Source organism: Schistocerca piceifrons, chromosome 1, assembly GCF_021461385.2.
Source record: "Schistocerca piceifrons isolate TAMUIC-IGC-003096 chromosome 1, iqSchPice1.1, whole genome shotgun sequence".
Lineage (NCBI taxonomy): Eukaryota > Metazoa > Arthropoda > Insecta > Orthoptera > Acrididae > Schistocerca > Schistocerca piceifrons.
The window spans coordinates 1,099,471,785-1,099,491,784 of NC_060138.1; the positions used below are offsets into that span (position 1 = coordinate 1,099,471,785).

The 20,000-nt window shown below is 38.8% G+C and overlaps 1 protein-coding gene across 1 annotated transcript in view; it reads left to right on the forward strand.

Moving 5' to 3' along the window:
- The window catches only part of LOC124777907 (ATP-dependent zinc metalloprotease YME1L-like), a 170,089-nt gene that overhangs the window by 91,161 nt on the left and 58,928 nt on the right, over nucleotides 1-20,000 (forward strand). The gene's annotated exons all lie outside the window — the stretch shown is intronic.

The window sequence follows — 20,000 nt, forward strand, 5'->3', positions numbered from 1 at the left end:
ATGTACAATATTTTCTCCCCCAATTACGCCCAGCCTCATCTTCCCCCTCCTCTTTGGTGCACAAGAAAATGTGAAAAATTGTAAATATATAGTAATTGTCCATGAGTTTGGGCAGCTTTTTGGTGTAAATCAGAAATAATAAGTGACCCAGAAAAGAAACCTGAGGGACTCCAGTACAAGTAATCCCTAGTCTTATTCCGCTGGGGCTTCGATTTTGCAGTCCAAAATTACCTCCTGCTTCCTACTGTTGAAATAGAATTTTAGCAAATTGTCTAATGAGCCAGTAATATTATATGATCAAGACATAAGTGTGTCAAGACTACAAAGGAAATCCATAGTTAAAAATAAAGGAGAGAGTGGATAGGTGAAAAGAGTACACCGAGGGCCTGTATGAGGGGAAGGAACTGACTGTTCACATAATATAAGAACAAATTAATGTCTGTTGGGCAGACTTAACAGGATACAATATTGGAGTCTTGAGTCTTGAGTGTTGCAGAGGTTTAGAAGAAGCAAACAAGACAGGAAGGATAGATAACATTCTAGTGAATAAATCATTTTGGGATGTGGTATCCAAATAGTTATAAAAGTTAGATTGTGGAATCAGCAAGACCGGAAACATGTCACGTGACTTTCAAGAGATCCACACAATCCAGAAGATATCAGATGCAGATAAATGTGAGAACTGTCATACGGTCAGATTAATAGATCGTGAGTTCAAGCTGATGACAAGAATAATATGCAGAATAATGGAAAAGAAAATTGAGGATTTGTCAGATAACAATCAGTGTAACTTAAGGACAGTTAAAACAACTATGGAGGCAGTTACGATGTTGTACTTTGTAATTTAGACACTAATTATGAAAAATAAACTTTCTTTCAAAGGAATTATTGACTAAACATGTGTTAGACAATGTAAAACTGTGCAGGATAAAGGCATAAGCTATAGGTAACAATGAGTAACATACAAGAATGATAGACTGAGAGAGAAGTGATCTGATTAAAATTGGTGCAAGGCAGGGACGTTGTCTTTCTCCCTTGTTGTTCACCCTGTTTGTTGATGAAACAATAACAGAAATAAAGTTTTAGGAATGAGATTAAGATTTAGGATAAAAGGATGCCAGTGTAAAATTAACTGATGACATTGTTATCTTCAGCAATCATAAGAAAGAATTATACGACATGCTGAACAAAATTAACTTTACTGAGCACAGAAGACATATCAGAAGTCAACCAAAGAATGACAAAAGTAATGAGGAGTAACAAAAATGAGATTGTGGTGAACTCAACATCAAATAGAATTTGCATAGTAGATAGAAAGACAGAATGAGGAATTCTGCTACCTAGGAAATAAATAAATACATGATGGATGAAGCAAGGAGAATATAAGAAGCAGACCAGGACACGCAGAGAGGACATTCTTCGCTAAAAGAAGTCTACTAATAACAAACATAGGCCTCAATGAGGGATAAAATTTCTGATAATGTATACAATGCAACTCAAAAGTCCTTTAACATTTGAAAATGCACTAATTCATCAAATAATGTAGGCAGAGAGGTAAAAATTGATAAATATGCTTGAAAACAAAAGTAAGTGCACAAACTGGCTAACAAATGGTGCTAGACAGTAACACATGAGTGATGCCACATGAGAAACATGTATAAAATGAGCTCAAGTCCATTGGAATGCACAATGGACATGAATATATGCAGGTGATCAGACAGGATGCTCACATACGTGTCACATGTAAGACATATCAGGGGAGTGAGATCATCCCTATCCTGGCTGATAAACACTTGTTGGAAGTTATGACTTTTATACAAGATGTCACTCCACCCCACATTGCTCCATATGCAAAAGATCTCATGCGCACATCGTTTGGTAAGGATCACATGCTTAGCAGCCATGACTATCATGGTTGGCCTCTCAGATCTCCCAACCTCAGTTTGTGTGATTATTGGTTGTGGGATTAGCTGAAGTCTCAAGGCTATTGCAGTCATCTGATGTTAGTGTTGTTATTGTTGATTTTGTTGCTGTGATCTTCAGTTTGAAGACTTGTTTGGTGAAGCTTTTCATGTTGCTCTATCCTGTACAAGCCTCTTCATCTCTGATAACTATTGCAACATACACTGAAGACACAAGGAAACTGGTACACCTGCCTGATATCATGTAGGGCTCCTGCGAGCATGGAGAAGTGCTGCAACATGACGTGACATGGACTCAACTAATGTCTGAATTAATGCTGGAGGGAACTGACACCATGAATCCTGCAGGGCTCCATAAATCCTTAAGAGTACGTGGGGGTGGAGATCTCTTCTGAACAGCAAGTTGCAAGGCATCCCAGATATGCTCAATAACGTTCATGTCTGGGGAGTTTGGTGACCAGCGGAACTGTTTAAACTCAGAGGAGTGTTCCTGGAGCCACTCTGTAGCAATTCTGGATGTGTGGGGTGTTGCAATGTCCTACTGGAATCGCTCAAGTCCATTGGAATGCACAATGGATATGAATGTATGCAGGTGATCAGACAGGATGCTCACATATGTGTCATCTGTCAGAGTCATTTCTAGACATATCAGGGGTCTCATATCACTCAAACTGCACATGCCCCACAACATCACAGAGCCTCCACCAGCTTGAACAGTCCCCTGCTGACAGGCAGGATCCATGGATTCGTGAGGTTGTCTCCATACCCATACATTTCTATCTGCTCGATACAATCTGAAATGGGACTCATCCGACTAGGTATAATGGGCATTCAAATGAAACCCAGTCATTAGTGTAAAGTAATGGTAATGATTTTATTAACTCAAAAATGTAGTGATATACAGTACACATACTCAAAAATAGTCACCAAAACTGTTGGCACATTTATCCCATTGCGATACTAGCCAGTCAGTTCCATCCTTGAAGAAGGTAGTAGGCTGCTGTCAGATCCAGGCCTGGACCCAGTCACACACTTCATCATCCAATGCAAATCAACGTCCATGAATAGCTTCTTTTAGGGATACAAACACATGAAGGCCACACAGTGAAAGGTCAGTACTGTACTGTGGATGTTCCAGCGTTTCCCATTGTAACTGCTGCAATGTCGTCTTCACCACACTGGCCGTGTGTGGGTGGGCATTGTTGTGCAGGAGGATAATGCCAATGGACAACATGCCTTGACGTTTCGACTTGATCGCTCATTTAAGATTCTGTAAAGTGGCTTGATAACACTGGGCATTGATGGTGGTTCCCCATTCCAGGAACTCGACAAGCATGTTCGATAGTGGACGATAACTTTTGTGACCACCTTCTCTTCAGTGTGAAACCACGCTGACACTATGCAACATCAAACGGTGCACAACATCTCTACCAGTAGATGGCGCCACCATACCCGCAGTTTGCCTTACGTGTAAGGCAAAGGTAGACACACTGACCAGGTTTTATTTGAATGTTTTCAGTCATCATCAGTGCAATGTTGGTATTGATAGGCCCAAGTGAGGTACAAAGCTTTGTGCATGGTTCACATGCTGACCCTTGTTGATGGCCCAGCATTGAAATCTGCAGCAATTTGAGGAAGGGTTGCACTTCTGTCACATTCAATGATTCTCTTCAGTTGTCATTGGTCCTGTTCTTGCAGGATTTTTTTTCCAGCTGCAGCAGTGATGGAGATTTGATGTTTTACCAGACTCTTGATATTCATGGCACACTCATGAAATGGTTGTACAGAGAAATCCCCACTTCATCACTACCTTGGAGATGCTGTCTCTCATTGCTTGTGCACTGACTATAACACCACATTCATACTCACTTAAATCTTGATAACCTGCCACTGTAGCAGTAGTAACTGATCTAACAACTGCGCCAGACACTTGTCTTATATAGGTGTTGCTGACCACAGCGCCATATTCTGCTTATTTACATCTCTCTGCATTTCAATATGCATCCCTATAGCAGTTTCTTTGGTGCTTCAGCGTATCTCCTTCTGAATCTGTTTACTGTAGTCATCTCTTGGTCTCCATCTATAATTTTTACCTCTCAACACTGCCCGCCAATACTAAATTGATGATCCATTGACATCTCAGAATGTGTTCTAACAACCTAACCCTTCTTCTAGTCAGGTTGTGCCACAAATTTCTTTTCTCACCAGCTCTTTTCTGTACTTCCTCATTAGTTACATGACCTACCCATCTAATGATTAGCATTGTTCTGCAGCATCACATTTCAATAGCTTATATTCCCTTCTTGTTTAAACTTCATGTTTCACACCCATACAAATACTTTCAGAAAAAACTTCCTAATGCTTTAATCAATATTCAGTGTTAACAAAATCTTCTTTAGAAATGTTTTCCTTGCCACTGTCAGTGTGTATTTTATATCTCCTGTAATTTGGCCATCAGATGTACTGTTGTCCTAACAGCAAAACTAATCTGCAACTTTCAGGTCTTGTTTGCCATGTAAACCCATCAGCATCAACCGATTTAATTAGACTGCATTCCATTATCATTGTTTTACTTTTGTTGACATTTATCTTATCTCTTCCTTTCAAGACACTGTCCATTCCATTCAACTGCTCTTCGAAGTCCTTTGCTGTCTCTGTTGAATGACAGTATCATTGACAAACCTCACAGTTTTTATTTCTTCTTACTGAACTTTGATTCCTACTACATTTTTTTCTTGATTTACTTTACTGCTTGCTTAATGCACAGATTGTATAACAGGGATGATAGGCCACAAGCCTGTCTCACTTCCTTCTCAACCACTGCTTCCCTTTCATGCCCCTTGACTCTTAACTGCCATCTGGTTTATGTACAATTTGTACATAGCCTTGTGCTCCCTTTATTTTACCCCTTCTACCTTCAGAGTTTCAAAGAGAGTATTCCAATCAACACTGTCATAAGCTTTCTCTATGTCTGCAAATGCTACAAATGTAGGTATGACTTTCCTTAACCTACCTTCTGAGGTAAGTCATAGGGTCAGTATTGACTTGTGTGTTCCTACATCTCTGGAATCCAAACTGATCTTCCCTAAGGTCGGCTTCTATCAGTTTTTTCCAGTCTTCTATAAATAAATTTGCATTAGTATTTTGCAACTATGACTTGCTAAACTAGTAGTTCAGTAATACTCACAACTGTCAGCATCTGCTTTCTTTGGAATGGGAATTGTTACATCCTTCTTGAAGTCTGGGGGTATTTTGCACTAGATGGAAGGGTTTTGTTATGGCTGGCTCTTGCGAATCTGTCAGCAATTCTGATGGAATGTTGTCTACTCCCAGAATCTTGTGTTTCAACTTCAGTCTTTCAGTGCTCTGTCAAATTCTTTTCACAGTATCATATGTTCCATCTTACCTTCACCTACATCCTCTTCAATTTCTATAATAAGTTCATCTCACTCATATAGACCCTCTATATACTCCCATGTTTTAGCTTTCCCTTCTTTGCTTAGGACTGGTTTTCAGTCTGAGCGCTTGATATTCATATAGCTGCTTCTTGTTTCTCCAAAGCTCTCTTCAGTTTTCCTGTAGGTCATATGTCTCTTTCCTCTAGTGATATATGCTTATAACTTCTAACTCCTTACATTTGTCCTCTAGACATTCCTGCTTAACCATTTTGCAATTCTTGTCAGTCTCATTTCCTACCTCATTAAGAATGCTAAAAGACAGCATCTGACAGCAGTTTCTCACTATATCTGCTGATATGCTGTACAGTGCTGTTCACAACATTGTCCCGCGACTACTGGTGTTCTGATGAATGATGGCTGACATGCTGAGCATTTTTATGAAGAATATTGCCTTTGCTAAAAATCAATTGTTATGCTAATTATTGCTTTCATATCTTATGAAACCCAATGTGTTGGTCATTTTTTACAATTTTGTGGTTTCAATAAAACACTATGTAATTTCAAGCGTCTGTTTCAGTTTTTACCTCTCAGCCTACATTATTCTGGGAAGTACTGAACTGGGGACTGATGACCTCAGATGTTGAGTCCCATAGTGCTCAGAGCCATTTGAACCATTTGAAGTACTGAATTTTCAAATGTTGCAGGACATTTGAGTCGCCCTGTAATTGGAGCACAGCATTGTATAGAAGTGAATTATAGACTGATGGAAAACTGGAAAAGGAAAGGATCAAATGTTTGGGATATGGTGCTACAGAAAGATGTTGAAACTTAAGTGAACTGACAAGAAGTGAGTTGATTTTCCACAGAATTGGGGAGGAAAGGAAAATTTATGGATAATACAAGAAGGAGGGACAGAATGGTAGGACATGTTAAGACATCAAGCAGTAACTTCCATTTTGCTAGAGGGAGCCATTGAGGGCATACAGAGATTGGAATACATCCAGCAAATAATTGAGGAGTTAAGGTGCAAATGGTACCTCATAATTAAGTTGTTGGCAAAGGAGAGGAAGCTGTGGCAGTCCAAATCAAATAGTCTGAAGACTGATAGTGCTGAACATTTTACAATAACAGTTAATTGTCAGTGCTATAAAGGGCTTTTGTCAGTTCACATAATGTACACACTGGCAAACAGTTGTAAATTACAGTCACCTAAGATGACATCCACAGATGTGAAGGATTTCAGTTCGGCCAATATATTCTTAAAACCAAATGTCTTTTAGTGACATGTGATATAGATGTTTGTCAACCTTAGCATGCTACAATTTTTAAATGCAGGAAGGCTCTTTTTGTCCTTTTCTTAATATTGTTATAACACATCTTCAGATTTTCCCAGCTGTGATTTGTCCCAATGATCTGTGAATTAAACTCAACAGCACCTTCTTTCCTCTCCTTTTCTCTGTTGGCTGTAGTGAACATCAGTTTTTTGCCTTTTGCTGTGTCTTTATACTGACCCAGTGGGATTTCCATCAATAAATCTATTTCAGCTGGGGAGAAATTTGAAAGTAGCCCCTTTGTCTACTTACTTCCCTGTTTCTTTAACACACAACACCTTCGATTGTAAATACCGTCTAGCAATGCTGTACAATTAATATGTGCAGTCAGAGCATGATAAACATGTCAATAGCTACTTAAGTGGTGTTGCCAAACACATTTTGTGCTATTCATACACTGGATTCAAATTTAGTGTTACAGAACAGAATGGATTCCTGAACAGAGTTAAATTTCTGATCTAAGATCAAAATTGATTTCCAGTCAGTGATGTTTATACAATTGGCCATCAGACTTCTTTTCTAGATCACTTATTGTTTCTGATTTACATTAATAAACTGCCCAAATTCATGAACTATTAATGTAAAGTCATGATACTGCTAGACAACACCAGAATGTATCTGGAAAATATGCCTGTTACAAACACCAAAAACTTTTTTTCAAGGTCCAGAAATGGTTTAGTGCTACAATCAAAGCAAGACCAACTGTAGTCAGTTTCATTGTGATCTTAATGACTCAGAAAATTTACAGTAACAAATAAACAGCAGTTACAGAGAGTAGATGCTACTAACTTTCTGGATCATAACTTAGTCTACAAACTGGAAGGCCATAAAAAGTTTGAACTTGGCTCCATTTCCATTGTGAATCTTCTTCATTATATGCCACAGACTAAAAACCTCTTGTTGCAAACTTTTTAGGCCATTGGGAATATTTTCCACTGCTTCCCAAGACATGATTTCTCTCAAGCAATTTGTTCAAAAGATGCCTGCTCTCTAATTGAAACACTGCACAAGTTCACTTTCATGACACTAGATAACAGAATGACATTCACACTGAATTTAAAAATCTGTGATGAAACAGAGAAGTATTAAATATTTTTGAACCAAAATTCTCAACTTCAGTTAAAGAGGTAAAGAAATGGTGAATCCATATTCAGGAATAAGTCAGGCAACTTCTGTTTCATCATTCTACTCTTTTGATGAGCTTTCAAACCTCAGCTTAGCAAATAAATGAGTGACATAAGCTGTTTCAGGTTATTCAGTGGCTAAAATAAAAATTATCCATCCAATGAGGTAAAAGAACAGGAACTGTGGCATATACGAGGGCAGTTCAATAACTAATGCAACACATTTTTTTTTCTGAAACAGGGGTTGTTTTATTCAGCATTGAAATACACCAGGTTATTCCCCAATCTTTTAGCTACACAACACTATTTTTCAATGTAATCTCCATTCAATGCTACGGCCTTACGCCACCTTGAAATGAGGGCCTGTATGCCTGCACGGTACCATTCCACTGGTCGATGTCGGAGCCAACGTCGTACTGCATTAATAACTTCTTCATCATCCGCGTAGTGCCTCCCACAGATTGCGACCTTCATTGGGCCAAACATATGGAAATCCGACGGTGTGAGATCAGGGCTGTAGGGTGCATGAGGAAGAACAGTCCACTGAAGTTTTGTGAGCTCCTCTCGGGTGCGAAGACTTGTGTAAGGTCTTGCATTGTCATGAAGAAGGAGAAGTTCGTTCAGATTTTTGTGCCTACGAACACGCTGAAGTCGTTTCTTCAATTTCTGAAGAGTAGCACAATACACTTCAGAGTTGATCGTTTGACCATGGGGAAGGACATCGAACAGAATAACCCCTTCAGCGTCCCAGAAGACTGTAACCATGACTTTACCGGCTGAGGGTATGGCTTTAAACTTTTTCTTGGTAGGGGAGTGGGTGTGGCGCCACTCCATTGATTGCCGTTTTGTTTCAGGTTCGAAGTGATGAACCCATGTTTCATTGCCTGTAACAATCTTTGACAAGAAATTGTCACCCTCAGCCACATGACGAGCAAGCAATTCCGCACAGATGGTTCTCCTTTGCTCTTTATGGTGTTCGGTTAGACAACGAGGGACCCAGCGGGAACAAACCTTTGAATATCCCAACTGGTGAACAATTGTGACAGCACTACCAACAGAGATGTCAAGTTGAACACTGAGTTGTTTGATGGTAGTCCGTCGATCATCTCGAACGAGTGTGTTCGCACGCTCCGTCATTGCAGGAGTCACAGCTGTGCACGGCCGGCCCGCACGCGGGAGATCAGACAGTCTTGCTTGACCTTGCGGCGATGATGACACACGCTTTGCCCAACGACTCACCGTGATTTTGTCCACTGCCAGATCACCGTAGACATTCTGCAAGCGCCTATGAATATCTGAGATGCGGTTTTCCGCCAAAAGAAACTCGATCACTGCCCGTTGTTTGCAACGCACATCCATTACAGACGCCATTTTAACAGCTCCGTACAGCGCTGCCACCTGTTGGAAGTCAATGAAACTATACGAGACGAAGCGGGAATGTTTGAAAATATTCCACAAGAAATTTCCGGTTTTTTCAACCAAAATTGGCCGAGAAAAAAAAAGTGTTGCATTACTTATTGAACTGCCCTCGTAAGTTTATCATCATGGAATAATTTTTTATTTTGTGAACACATCACTATGTTATTCGTGTGCTCAGGCTGAGTGACTGCTTTATGAAGCAGATACATCACAAATCAAATAAACAAAGTGTCAGGTAACAATGTAGTCCTACATTTTATTGATGACTGCTGAAAAGGAACACATTTGTAACAATAATATTGTCACAGTGCACTCCCAGGAGGAATCATCGCTCTAGGAGATGTGTATCACAAATCAAATAAACAAACATTTTTATTTAAATAACCTCATGTTAGCTTGGTTTTATGCAGAAACTTTACATGGAAGTACAAACAATACTGAAGACACTCAGCTACTTTGCTTATGGCAGCAGTTGCAGACAACTTACTCATTGCAAACTATGTGTAACTTCTATTCAGCTCTTGTCACATGATGCTCCCACTCCAGCTAAGCCAAAAGGCTGACCTATACTTTCCCCAGTGTGGACTGTAAAGAAAAACTTCCATAATGGGGGGATATTGCAGATACTAATTCCTAAGATGATACTCATTTGCGTCAAATCACCAGAATAATTTTCACCTACAACAATAGTGTTTCAGCTGTTTATTCCAAGCACCAAGTAGATTCTTCATAAGGTGTGCAAAAAGAGGAAGAAAGCAAACTCTGCTCTCTATATTGCTACTCTTGTTGTGTGAATAGAATTAACTCTGTGGATTGAACAAGCCAGTACTTATATCACATGAGGTCATAAATAACTGCATGAATGATCTCAGCTTTACATTTACAGCAGCTTTAAATAAATGAATTTATTCACTCAACACTACATTAAAACGCCTACCCTCCGTTGCCTGCCCAGAACCAGTGTCAACAATATTAACAGCCTGCTTTATGTCATGGTCGTGCTCAGTGCAATTAAAGCATTCGATGGAAATGACATTCTAAATGCCCATGGCAAGGGAGCTGCCAATAAATCATCTGAACGAACTTGAAAATTGTAGTTTTCATGAAAACTTTCCCCATTCATCACTTCATTTATTTTACAACAGTGTAATTTTCTTCTAATCCTAATGTCTGTATCTGCTAGCTATTACAAGTGGAAGTCACTGTCCAAGGGACAACCTTCCATTAAAGTTATCTGAAGAGTGAGAAAACTCTCCAAGTTTCCATAATTGCACCAACGAGACATACAGTACGTATAGTTCACAGCACTGTAAGGTTGTGCTATATCTGAATCATTTTACCTTGAAAAAGACAGTGCAGAGGTGAAATATGTTACAGTGCCATTTTTTTCACCTTTTGAAAAACCTTTTTATTGACAAAACAGTGATTAGATATTTTCTTGTATCAATAACTATGGAGGATACTACTAGTGTTGTGCAAAGACAATGAATAGCTTCTAAAACTGATTTGGATCTGATCTGAGAAATTTATCAGCAACCAGGTAGCACTAACTATTAGTTCCATATGTAAGGTAACAGAATGGAACAGTACAAAACAAAGAGAATGATATGATACATATCAGAAATTGTGAGATTACAACACTACCTTTATGTGAGATCACATACATGTACAAGTTTCAATTGTATTATTATATCCTACTGTATCTGTGCAAACTAATTGACTTATAATGAAATTAAGTGCTTAATATATAATTCCAATAAACTTATGAAACGGTTGTACTGCAAACCCAATGTACACCACAGTTTGTAAGAAGTGAAACACTCTGAAGCAGTGGTCTGCAACATGTCATGATACAAGGACATGCACAACAGTGGAACCATAATAAGTGATTTTAAAAGAGAAAGAGGTGGTGTGCATGTAGGTCTTCCAGCACCCTCTTTTGTGTGACTGGACTGGTCAGTGCTGTGCAATGCTCAATTGGTGCAGAGCTGTCATATGAAGTGGAAACTTGTATCCTAGTGCCACAGGGTGGAATATGGGCATGTGAGTGTGTTGGTCTCCTGGAGGTGGGTCCTTTGTTCCGTGACATTGTGGCTTGTACAGGACACGGTGCTCCAACAGTGAGGTGTATGTGGAACCAGTGGAGAGAAGAAGGCCGTACACTGTGCCAGCAGGATACTGGATGACACAATATGACCACAGCGTGAGTTGACTGCCATCTTCTCTGCTTGGCTGTAACACTCGCCATCATGTTTGCTTGGCACTAACACACAGAACAGCTTTTGGCAAGCTGTTGGAGTACTGCAATAGGTGTGGACACATTTGTTTTGATGGTTCAGTGCTGTCTCTGTGGGCAGAACTGGTGATACAGATGCCATTGCATCATCTTGTATTGACCAGAATACACCAATGTCCCAGATTGCAATGGGCACGTGAATGTGGACACTGGAGTGCTGAGTGGCAAAATGTAGTATTTTCAGAAAAGTCCTGCTTCAATTTTTCCCTACAGTGATGGCCACATACATGTTTGACACTGTCACTGCAATCTGGCAGACTATATTGTTGAATGTCACAGCAGAAAAATTCCAAGTGTCGTGGTTTGGGACACCATTGCTTGCAACACATGATCTTGCCTCCTATACCTTGAGGACAATCTGAACAGCTACCAATGCAACAGGGATGTTTTACAGCTTGAGGCACTGACCCTCCTGCAGGCCATTCTACATGCTGTATTTCAGCAGGACAATGCCAGGGCACATTTGACAAGGAACTTCTTCGAAGAAGAAGCCTGTCATTTGCCTGATATGTCTGGGATATGGTTGGTCAGCAACTTGTTCGTTCAGGTTCTCCTTCAGTTACAGCTGATGCTTTGGGTATGCGCTACAAACTGATGGCAAAGTATTCCCCAGCAGCATATTCAAATGCTCCTTGATTTCATGCCATGATGTCTATCAGCTCTGACTGCAGCACTTGGCAGCGCCACTCTCTGCTGTATTTCCACAATCACAGTCCATGTACAGGTCTGTAAGTTTAATCATTTGTGTAGCATCATTACCCTAATCAGGGGAATAAATTCCATTGTGATCACATCTCTCAGGCATGGTGTTTCACATTCTCCAAACAGTAGCGTATGTTAAACAAAATGCGGACACAAGCTGAGAACATTGTACCCCCAAAAGTGGTATTTTTGCAGTTTTATGGTTAGATCTCATAAAAGACTCAGAATATTGAAAATATGGTTCTATTAAAAGTTGTAAGGCATTAAATTCTGCATTAAATGAGACCTGATGCATATTTTTTGGACCATACTAGTGCTCTTCAAAACTGGACAAATTTTATGTTTACAAAAAAATTTCATTTTAACTTCTGCCTTTTCATAATATCATTTAAACTAACCCATCAGTCAATAAAACAGTCCCTCAAAAAAGTTATAGAGGAATAAATTCTGTGTTCAATGAGACCAAAAGTAAATTTTTTGGACCACCTGTTCCTTTACAGCTTCACCTTAAATTTAGACCATTTTTCATCATCGATGGAGACTGTTTAGAACACAGTTCAATAAGTACTATTTGCACTGTGTTAAATTTAGTACTACAGCATTCCATTGTGCTAGTCTGGTACTTAGTAAATATAGTAATACAATAAAATATTAAACTTGCAGAAAATATAAAAAGATAATATTAAAAACTGGTTTGGTATGGGATATGGTGAAAGCCATTCAATTGATCTGAAGATGGAGACAGGACAAGAGACACAAGTCTTGAAATCAATCAGTGCTGATTATGTTTCATAATAAGGAGAATTATACACTACTGGCCATTAAAATTGCTACCCTTACTGCATTTGCAAAACGTTGTGGACAGAAGAGACTGCGGTTCTGGTGCCTTGGAGGTAAGAATGGGGTCACGACCAAACTCTAAAACCTGGCAGGTTGCCTGGTTGAATTCAGATTTTATGAAGACTTTGGAAAACAAGTTGAATTGCCATTTATCTAAAGTATCCCGTGCCCTACCTCTACAGAGCATTGTTAAAAATCATAGGCCAGCTTTGGCAATAGCTGGATTTTCAGCTGGTGTCCATGGGCAAAGAATAAATAAATAAATAAAAGCTTCAGCTTGAGTGTTATGCTCAAAGAAAAATTTGTTTTATTCCAGAAGAAATTTATTTTTGAGCAGCAGCTAGACCACTTTCTTTTTGCCCTGAATTAAAAGAGCATTGACGTTGTGTCACATCCACTTATGGTGTGGAGAAATATGAGTGGCCATTTGATGTCTACCAGTTTGAAGTTGTTGTGACCAACTACTTTTGTAGGGTCATTCCTCTTCCAGGTTTTGAGGTATATTTGCTGATGGTGTGGGTAGGGCATTGAGCGTGATGAGAGGGTCCATATCTTCAACAACTACCACAACCTTCTCATACTCCAGTGATAACTCTAAGGCCATGGCGACAATCAGGTGGTCTGCACCTTCATTAGCTTGCTTTACTGAGAAGCCTTCAACTTCAAGCATCTCAGTAAGCAAGCTAGACATGCTTTATTTCTGTCATTGGTAAGGAATTGCTCCTGAGTCTTAGTCAACACCATTAACTTGATGAAGGTAACCTCAGGAGTAGTGTGTCTTTTGCTTCGGAAGATGTGCTCAGCATATTTGATGGTCCTGGGTAGCCACCAAACACCAGACTTGTCACATCTCGCTTGTAGTGTCTTTGTAGGTAGTCAGCATATTTAGTTTGGATTAATTGGAATGTTTCACCATTCTTCCACAAAACCCAGTGGAGAAGAGATTGATCACTGATGACAAAAGCTGCTCCTTCCAGGTTTACCTCATCCGGTGGCGTCAACAGGTTGTGTAACACTGAATTGGGAGTCTTCCCCATTCCAACTGCATCAAACAGAGAGAGAGGGTGGGGTGCCATCACATAATGAAAGAATTCGTTAAGCTATTCATCAGATTTCTTGAGGAGTGCTATCCAGTGGAATATGATTTTAGGGTTCACCTGTACATCCCCTGCATCATTGGTTACCTTAGATTTGAATTATTACTCATTACTCATTTTTTCCAGACAAACTTGATGTTGTCAAAGGTTGACCAACCAGGTAGAGCATTGAGGAACTGCCAATTTCAAAGCCTCATCTCTGATGATTCTTGTGCTGATGCACATAACAAAATTAGTAACAAGTAAAAGATCATGGGATTGAACCCATCGAAAAACGTCTGAAGTCTGCATTGTCACACTGCACTCTAGCATGCCTCACATCAGCATGTTGCTCTGATGTAGTGAGTGAGGCCCCACAAAACTTTTTAGCCTGCTGGATCATTTTAGTAATACTAGGCATCGTCAGAACCCATCTACTTAGACTACAGTCCGAAATGCCATGACTGTGACTGAGCCCTCAAGTATTTTTAAACAAGCACATTAGGAACTGCTCAATCACCATATCACACCATAACCTACTCCAAAACTTAGCAGGACTTCTGATAGTAAACAACCCATTGAGTGCAAACCATGTATAGTCTTCTGCAGATATTTTATTTGCAAGACCCACCATGCCTTGTAAATAGAACTGTGCAGATTTAGCATACAGAAAACACACAATGACATGAAAATAGGGTAGTATTTTCTTAATAATAGTGGTGAGCTGCAGTTCCCAGTCACTGCAACTCTGAGGCTGAATGAATTGCTTCATCAGAATAGTCATGTTGAAGCAGAGAATCCACAATTTGCATTGGGACTATTTATCTCTAACTCTTCTAGTCTCTGTGCAAACATCTGCTTCCTTCATAGTTTTGTGATCAAGGTCTTCCAAGGGACTTGTTGAGGTAGATGCCTCTTCAAGGTGCTGATCCAGTCTGTCACTGTCACTTATTCTTGTGAAGACGAAATGTCCAAGAGCCCAACTGCAAAGTATATGTGCTCATACAGCATTTGAATAAGCATGACCAACCATCATTTCTTTTTTTCCAACACATCTGTCGTCAAGGAGCGTGACTGAATGAAATTTAAAACTAAATTTGACACTACAAACTGTTGTCAAGCCACAGACAATAAAAAAATAAAAGTTTTAAAAGATTACAGTCACTGAATCATCATTTTCAAATGTAATCACAAACCTGGAAAACTGCATTAATAATTGCAACCACACTTCCATAAAAAATTATGAAAAATACACTAAAACCAGTAAACTGCAGCAAAGCCAGCAGAAATGGATCACAACACATTACGACAATTTTTGTTTGCTCAGTCATTTCACAGAAGATATTATACTCTTGCATTATGTCCAGCAGTGATGCAGCAATCATTTTGCAAACTAAGGTACACATGTCTGAAAAAAAAAAAAAATAATAAAATTTCCCTTTGTAGTTGTTTCATTCCCCTGCCCCCATGGAGCAGCGGCACAATTTGCCGCTCTTCAGCCAAGAGATTACATAAAATGACACAGGAGGAAATTAAATATATAAAATATGGGGATTAAAGATGAAATGTAACACATGAGAAGGAGGAAGCAATTGGCGTTAAAATATACAAAAGATGGGTAATAATAATAATAATAATAATAATAATAATAAAGATTTTATTGTCTTTAGGCCCTTACAGCAATTGACAATGTCAAATGAAGATACAATTTATAATACATTGTGATAAGGTATTGACTACTGAAATATTTTACCTTACATTACAATAAAAGTACAGTGGGTCATCTGTTGGATTACTGCGTTTTACAGTTGAAGAATTCATTGATATCATAGAACAGGTGGACAACAAACCATTCATGCAGTCTTTCTTTGAATGTATGTTCAGGAAGATCCCGTATAGCATGTGGCAGCTTATTAAATAGTTTGTGCCCTGTGACTTCATAGCTATTTATTGATTTTGATAATCTATGGTAAGGCGTGTATATGTGTTTGATGCTTCTTGTGTTGTAACAATGTACATTTTCTCTATGTTTCACATCTTGTAGGTTCTTCTTCGTAAAGATTAAGACATTGTATAGATAGAGGTTTATTACTGTCATAATTTTTTGTTTAATAAATAAGGGTTTGCAGTGAGCCTTATGTGAAGAATTTGTAATTATCCTAATGGCTTTCTTCTGCAATAATAGGATGTCATGTATATGACTACAGTTACCCCACAAGATAATGCCATAGGATATTATACTTTGGAAAAATGCAAAATAAGATGATCTGATGTATGTTTCAGGTACACAATTTCTGAGTTGTCTTAATAAATAAATTACTCTAGATAGCTTACTACTAATATAGTTTACATGTTGGTCCCAGGATAACTTTTCGTCTAAATAAACTCCCAGGAATTTAACAGAACTAGGGTCATCAGATAGTGGCTTGTCTCTTAGAGTGAAGATTATCTGCTGAGTTTTATTTTCATTTAGCAGGAAACCATTTGCTCTGAACCAGTATGCTGCGTGAGTGAGTGTATTTTCAACACAGGTTTTAAGATCATTAAGATTGTTACTGCTATGAAGAAAAGTCATATCATCTGCATACAATACAGTGGTGGATCTAATAAACGAGGGGCGGTCACTGATCATTATCAGAAACAGGAAGGGGCCCAGTACAGATCGCTGAGGTACACCTATTTTAACATTTTCAATGTTTGACATTTCCTTACCAACAAAAACTACCTGTTTACGGTTGTTGAGATAAGCTTTTAATAGTCTTGAGACTGTTTCCTTTCATACCGTAGAATTCTAGTTTCTCTAGTAGTGGCATGTGCTCAACACAGTCGAAGGCATTGCTTAGGTCACAGAATGAGACCTGTGCAAAGCCTCTGTTCTCAAAAACTTTGAGGATGTAACTGACTACCGTGTTGATTGCATCAATGGTCGACAGATTCTTCCTAAACCCGTATTGTGTAGCATTAATTATTCCTAGATTCTCAAAGTGACATGATAATTGTTGGTACTTGATGCATTCTATTACCTTGGAGAATGCGGGTAGTTGGATGAGGCACATTTACATAAAATCCACGTACAGTTAAAATGGCACTTGATGAAGACACAGCACATAAATACTGGTGGTACGACTAGCACAGTTAAAAGAGGCATTCACAGTCTAGGATAATGACACTGAACACACACTGCGCTTATGTTACATACAAAGAGAGCACCAAAATACGACAAGTTACTTGAGAACCAAAATCAGAGTATGAAAGCGAACATGTGTACACCTCATTATATTGTTTATACCAGTCTTAAACTCTATTTGCTTATTGTTCAAACAAACTAACCCACGTACACAGAAACCTAAAAGATTCATGTACAATAAAAAAATACATACTGATTCAAAGTCACACAATGTATTGGAAAGTCAATCCCCCTACTAAAAGAACATGCATTTATGCTGAATAACACTATCTTTAGCAGTCCTGGCTAACAGTTCACATATATTAGTCACATTGCAGATGCAGTCAATAGATGCTCAAGTGTGTTACCCAGCACCCATGATCTCTTGCAGGTTGACTGGTCCAGCACGGTACAGCCAAACAGCAGTTTCCTCCCCAGAGTTCTCACCACACGCTCCAACCGATACGTAACTTCCAGTCTAGCATTCACATCAAATCCTGAGACATAGTTTTGTGTACTAAAGATGCTGTTCAGTACCTCCTTCACATCACACGAGATGTGTTCTCCTAAGTAACTTTTCAAAGTCATTTATATGGAATTTATGTCAGGTGAAATTAAAAGGTGTTCACATTTGAAATATTAATAAACAGAGTTAAATGCAATAAAAATGGACTAATCAGGTAATACACACAGATATGCTGAGATACTATTCCTAATTTTTGCATTACAAATTATGAACGTTGTCCCATTCCAAAATTGAAACAGGATCTACTCATTTAGTCTCATGGCATATGTGTATCAAATTCTAAAGCACATATCTCTTACAGAACATAACTATATAGTGTATCACAGATTTTAACTCAGTCAACTGATAAGACAGAACTTTAAAAACTACATGATCTTACATACTAAATTCATGCTAATGGAAAAAGAACAAACGAACAAAATTTAGATAGTTATGAATCATGTCTAAAAGCTCTCAGTTCAGTGATATTGCACAATCCAAACAACTTCTTAGACTTTGGATACACAAGTCTGTATGCACTGTGATGTGCATTTTCATGAATTTTGAATGGTCTAATAAAAATATCAAAAAATTTCTTTATCACATATGTTAACAATTTAGATTTCTCTTTGGCTTTCACCAACACAAGCTCTTCTACCTCAAACTTAGAAAATTTACATTTACCAGCATGTCTCTGCTTTCTCCCATTCCCCTGTTTTATCATCATCTCCCTAACACATTCTTCCCTCTCTTGTGGTGACAGAATTTTGCATGGTGGAAACTCAATATTTTCAGAAAAAAAGTTCACTGGTCTGTGATTAAACATGATTTCAAATGGCGAAAAACCTCTTGAAGAATGTTGTAAGCTGTTCATAATATCCTCAAAATCACTGACATAATCTATCCAACTGGTATGATTCTTACTACAATATGTTTTAAACAGACTTCCAATCTCTCTAATACATGTTTTTGCAGGATTACTCAAAGGATGGTACACCGAACTCCGAATATGCCTTATTTTTGCATGATCAACAAAATCTTTCCAAGCTTGTGATGTAAACTGGGAACCATGAAATTGTTTTAGGAATACCCACCTGATGAAAATACGTGTTTTCAAACTTAATGATGATTTGCTTACTAGTAACTTTCTTCAGAGGAAACACCCTTATAAACTTCGAAAATACATCAGCCACCACAAAAACATAACAAAGTCCATTCTTAGATGTAGGTTAAGGTCCGTCAACATCAACGGACATGAGATCAGGATTTCTATCAGGCAGTATGTTTGGCATTTGGCCTCTATTTGTTTGGTTACTTACCTTTACTCTTTGCCATCTGTCACGGCTGGCAATCTCCTTCTTGACTCTCCTTCCTATTTTATAAAAATAGATGTTTTCCTGAATCTTTTGTGTGCATTTGGCTGATGCACAATGACCAAAACTCTCATGTGTATAAGTAATTAAAGTATCAATGCATTGTTCCGGCCAACATAGTTTCCAATCCTCTGTGTCAGTCTTATGTCTCCTGAATAAAATACACTTGTGCACATTGTAATACTGTTCTGTCTTTTTTCCTCCTTTCTTAACCAATATCCTCATAACCAACTTCCAGTTTTGATAATGATTTTGATACCTCTGGATATCTCTGCAAATTTTCAAGATCTCTTTTTCCTCTTTCACACCTCTCAAGTACATAATTTTAAACTCTCTTTCACCTTCTCCAAAGTTGTTAGATGATTCACTACCCAACCGCAGGTGTGCCCCAGTGCTCCATCTTTTTCCTCTCCTATATCTCCTGTAAACCACTGATGTGACCAAACCACTCCCACTCATCTATCCACTTCAATATGCTGATGACACCACCTTCCTTGTCCTCTATTCTACCCTTCAGTGGTCCCAGCACTCCCTCCAAATCCACCTAAAACAGTTTACCACTTGGTGCAACCAATGGCTCCTTTGAATCAATCCTTCCACAACACAGGCAATCCTTATAGGATATACCACCACTTCCTTCTGGCTTCATGATTTCTACCTCACCATCTATGGCCATCCTATCCAACTTAACCCCACCGTGAAATATCTTGGCCTTATCCTTGATCATCACCTCACCTGGTCTCCCCATCTCCTTACCATCCAATGCAAAACCCACAGTAGAGCCTGCCTCCTGAAACTCTTGTCTGGCTGGACATGGGGACTCCACCCTTCCACCATCCTTCACACCT